This window comes from Harmonia axyridis, chromosome X (assembly GCF_914767665.1).
Source record: "Harmonia axyridis chromosome X, icHarAxyr1.1, whole genome shotgun sequence".
Classification (NCBI taxonomy): Eukaryota; Metazoa; Arthropoda; class Insecta; order Coleoptera; family Coccinellidae; genus Harmonia; species Harmonia axyridis.
The window spans coordinates 32,234,690-32,239,689 of NC_059508.1; the positions used below are offsets into that span (position 1 = coordinate 32,234,690).

A 5,000-nucleotide genomic window follows, 5' to 3' on the forward strand; every position below is an offset into this window, starting at 1 on the left:
ATGACGTTGTTAGGATCGGCTCCCAATGTTCATACATTAGGTTGAGATCCGGCACTTCATCTTTCTGCTCGCCGTCAATCACAAATTTGGCAGCCCGAGACATATTCTTTTTACAGAGTTCTTGTACTCGGGCATACTCCTGGCGTCTTCGATGCTGTCTGTTCGAAGCACGCTTTGGCTTGGCCCCGTGTGGCTTCGCCTGTTTTTTAGCCGTATTGCCGTATGATGTAACTGCGGCCTTCAACCATTCAACGACCATTTCTGCAGGGTCTTCGCCTCTTTGCGCGACGTCGACCATCCTCTCCAGAATCTCCTGGCCACGATATCGTGGGCCCTCGAGAGTTCCTAGCAGCACGGCAGCCGCACCCAAAAAGGGCGAGGTTCTGCGATCGTTGGTTGAAGGGCATACCGGAGGAGGATCTTCTACTTGAGGATACTGATCAGACCTTTCGGTTAGATTCTGTAACAGGCCTCGATAGGCCTGAGACTTCCTCATGTTTGAAATCCCCTGTGGTGTTCTATCAGGCAGAACGTGTTCGGAGAGGTGGATGTTTAGGAATTTAACTTTCTGCCCGCCCCGATCGCAATGATCGTGGTTGAGAATGTATGTCTCCTCCGCAGCCACCAACCTGAGTTCCTCCTGCAAGTAGGGCTTCCTTCTCCGGCCAATCTTAATTTCCGAATTGGCGATGTCTGGATGTACATGACGCCGATGTTGACCCAGTCCAATCTTGGTTGCAAAGCTGCTACCGCAATTTGGACACTGAAAGTTGGGATTTTCCGTCTCCCCGAAAGGCACGTCATCAGGAGGTTCTTCACTGATATGAGAAGCAACAGATCTAGTCTCTCCTAGGTTCCCACCACCATCATTGGGACCGTCCTCGGATTGACTAGCTTCGCCCCCCGTACCAAGAAGCATCTCCCTAGTTTCCTTTTCGGATTGATTTCTTGCCTCCCCTTGGGATCCACCAGTTGGTATCTCACCGGTTCTTAAAGAAGTACTAATCTCACCTAGGTAGGCACCATTGCTAGCCCCGCCATGGGTTCGAGTTTTCCCCCTTTCGTCCCCTAGAGGTCGCCCTCTGGTCACCTCATCAGTTTGGTCCTCCCCTTGGGGCCCACCAGTTGGTATCTCTTGAGTTCTTAAAGGAGTGTTACTCTCCCCTAGGCAGGCACCATTGCTAGCCCCGCCACCAGTTCGAGTTTTCTCGCTTTCGTCCCTTAGAGGTCGCCCTCTGGTCACCTCATCAGTTTGGTCATCTCCTCTTTCAGTGCAAGCACCTTCCCTTAGAGAGTCTCTATTACTAGTCCCCTCATGAGTTTGTGCGCTCGCTGGGCCCACCTCACTTAGAGGCCTACCGTCTTCGGGTCCCTCACCGGTTCGAAGAAAATCACTGGTCTCCCCTAAGCTCCCGCTATCGGTTCGACCAGATTCTCCCATCTCCCCTAGAGGTGTCCCTCCGGTTACCTCTCCAGATCGGTGAATCTCAGGATCTTTTTGGTGATCATTATCCCCTAGAGAATCTCCAAGTCTGATTATCTCGTTGGTTATAATGATCACCGAGCCCACCCCTCTTCGAGGCCTACATTTAGGTATCTCACCGGTTCGTAGGGCGTCCCCAGTCTCCCCTGAGCTTCCGCTTTTGGTTCGACTAGATCTTCCCTCTTCCCCTAGAGGTCGCCCTCCTGTTACCTGCCCAGAACGGTGGACTCTGCCTTCGCTGTGGCCGTTCTCCCCTAAAAGAACGGTCACTGAGTTCATCATACCTTGAGGCCCACTAGCCGGTATTTCACCGGTTCTAGTCACCTCATCAGAATGGTGAACTCCCCCATATGTGCGACCACACTCGCTTAGAGTATTACTATTGCTAGATTCCTCACTGGCTTGCATGGCCGCTGAACTTCCCTCTCCCAGAGGTTGTCTATCATCAGGTCCCTCATCAGTTTGACGGTTATCACTAGTCTCCCCTGTGTTTCCACTATCAGATCGACTAGATTCTCCCCTCTCCCCTTGAGGTCTCCCTCCGTACGCCTCTTTGGATCGGTGGGTTCGCATATGGTTTGCTAGGCCTCTTGCACTCGGTAGTGCTCTTTTGCATAGCAGGCAAGCGAACTTGCCGCCAGAAGTGTCGCGGGCCGAAGCCACTGTCTGCGACGGTGATACTAGGCCAGGGTTCCGAAGTCCCCGGCGTTGGCCTTTCGGCCGATAATTTCTATTTTCTTTATCAAACGCTAGTATCAGGTGATGCGTGAGGGTAGCAATCCCCCACGCACCCGAAGCCGAAGCTTCTGATACCCCTCTCATTTACCATGTTATAGCGTCTACCTCCTACGAGGCAGAGAGCTGGCCATTTGTGTGGGCTGCACACTTGACGCTATAGGCCGATGCATGACGTGAAGGGGTCCTTAAAAAAAAAAAAAATTTTAAGGCGTCATGCCTCTTGAGTCTAAAAGACTCCGTAACTACGCCCATCCCCTCCAGAGGTTTTTGCCGAATACATGATACGTCTCTAGTACATAGTACAAGCGAGTACTATGAAGTTGGAGTGTCTTCCCGCCAGAGGCGTGTAGTTTTTGCCAATGACCAACTGTTGAGCACCATATACCTCAGAAGGACCACCCTCACACACCGAATTTTCGGACTGTCTTCTAAGCGACAAGAAGATGCCCTAGACCAAATGCAAAGAGCTAAATCCAACGTTGATACAGGCGCCCACGAATCATATACAGGCCCCCTGGGCGGTTCAGGGAGATGTCCGAGGGATCTCTGTCATCGGGTTCTGAAAGAACCCGCGCTAAGAAGGCACGCCCGAACATCCACCCATTCATGGTGTGCCAGGGCTACACCTGACCACCACTTGCTGAGTCATAGTCTTCCCGGAAGATAGCGTCACCTTATTACGCTACCCGCTATAGTATACTTAGCCACTCCGAGGAGTGTTACCAGCGGGACCTATAGGAGGTGATACTACAACTTGGGTCTGAGAGGCTATGAGTCGCATCAGACCCCGCAACTACGCCTATCTTTCACTCGTAATTCCGACAATATGCACCACATATCTACCACCTATATACCACATCATGGTCGGGTTTCGGGAAATCAAGGGGTGTTCGCGAACCCAGCAAACCAACCACTTCTTAAGGAGACTGAACACGAGTGATCAACCGATCGCGGGAACCACCGAGGGAGAGACAATGAAGTCTCCTAACTCACTCTTGTTATCCCAATGGACTGGTAACACCGAGGGAGAGACAATGAAGTCTCCTAACTCACTCTTGTTACCCCAATGGACCGGTAGCACCGAGGGAGAGACAATGAAGTCTCCTAACTCACTCTTGTTACCCCAATGGACTGGTAAAACCGAGGGAGAGACAATGAAGTCTCCTAACTCACTCTTGTTATCCCAATGGACCGGTAACACCGAGGGAGAGACAATGAAGTCTCCTAACTCACTCTTGTTACCCCAATGGACTGGTAACACCGAGGGAGAGACAATGAAGTCTCCTAACTCACTCTTGTTATCCCAATGGACCGGTAACACCGAGGGAGAGACAATGAAGTCTCCTAACTCACTCTTGTTACCCCAATGGACCGGTAGCACCGAGGGAGAGACAATGAAGTCTCCTAACTCACTCTTGTTACCCCAATGGACTGGTAAAACCGAGGGAGAGACAATGAAGTCTCCTAACTCACTCTTGTTATCCCAATGGACCGGTAACACCGAGGGAGAGACAATGAAGTCTCCTAACTCACTCTTGTTACCCCAATGGACTGGTAACACCGAGGGAGAGACAATGAAGTCTCCTAACTCACTCTTGTTATCCCAATGGACCGGTAACATCGAGGGAGAGACAATGAAGTCTCCTAACTCACTCTTGTTACCCCAATGGAACGGTAACACATTCATGTTAGCCGACCTGTTCCTTAAGAGAGTCATAGTTACTCCCGCCGTTTACCCGCGCTTTTTTGAATTTCTTCACGTTGACATTCAGAGCACTGGGCAGAAATCACATTGCGTCAACACCCGCTGGGGCCATCGCAATGCTTTGTTTTAATTAGACAGTCGGATTCTCCCAGTCCGTGCCAGTTCTGAGTTGATTGTTAGATGACGGCCGCAGAGATTACCCAGAGCACCCTTGCGAGCACTCACGGGGTCTCGAAGCTTGACGATTCCGCGGGAGGCCAAGACGCGGGACCGAGCTCGGATCAAACGTAACGCAAGCGAAACGCATCACCTCGCCCAGGCCCGGTACGTTAGCCGTGACCCACTTCCCCAACAAGCCCGACACGCCACAATCCTCAGAGCCAATCCTTATCCCGAAGTTACGGATCTAATTTGCCGACTTCCCTTACCTACATTATTCTATCGACTAGAGGCTCTTTACCTTGGAGACCAGCTGCGGATATGGGTACGAGCCGGCGCGACGCCTACACGTGGCCCTCTCCCGGATTTTCAAGGTCCGAGGAGAAGATCCGGACACCGCCGCAAATGCGGTGCTCTTCGCGTTCCAAACCATATCTCCCTGCTAGAGGATTCCATGGAACTCGAACGCTTATGCAGAAAAGAAAACTCTTCCCGGATCTCTCGACGGCGTCTCCGGGTCCTTTTGGGTTGCCCCGACGAACTCTCTTACGAGGGCCCGGTTTAATTTCGGTTCCGCTGCCGGGTTCCGGAATAGGAACCGGATTCCCTTTCGCCCGACGGGCGTGCGTCACGCGTCAAGATGCATAGCATTTCTGCCACCACTTATAAACACGATTAACAACGCCACATCAACATCGGCTTTCGCCTAGGGCTTAGGATCGACTGACTCGTGTGCAACGGCTGTTCACACGAAACCCTTCTCCACCTCAGCTCTCCAGGGCCTCGCTGGAGTATTTGCTACTACCACCAAGATCTGCACCGAAGGCGGCTCCAGACGGCCTCACGGCCAGCCCTTCTGCGCTCACCTCCGCGACCCTCCTACTCATCAGGGCTTCATGACCGCCCCGAAGGGCG

General features: G+C 52.2%; 1 pseudogene; it reads right to left on the bottom strand.

Annotated features, from left to right (window-relative positions):
- Positions 1 to 3,812: 3,812 nt before the first annotated feature.
- The window catches only part of LOC123688270, a 2,792-nt pseudogene continuing 1,604 nt past the window's right edge, over positions 3,813 to 5,000 (bottom strand).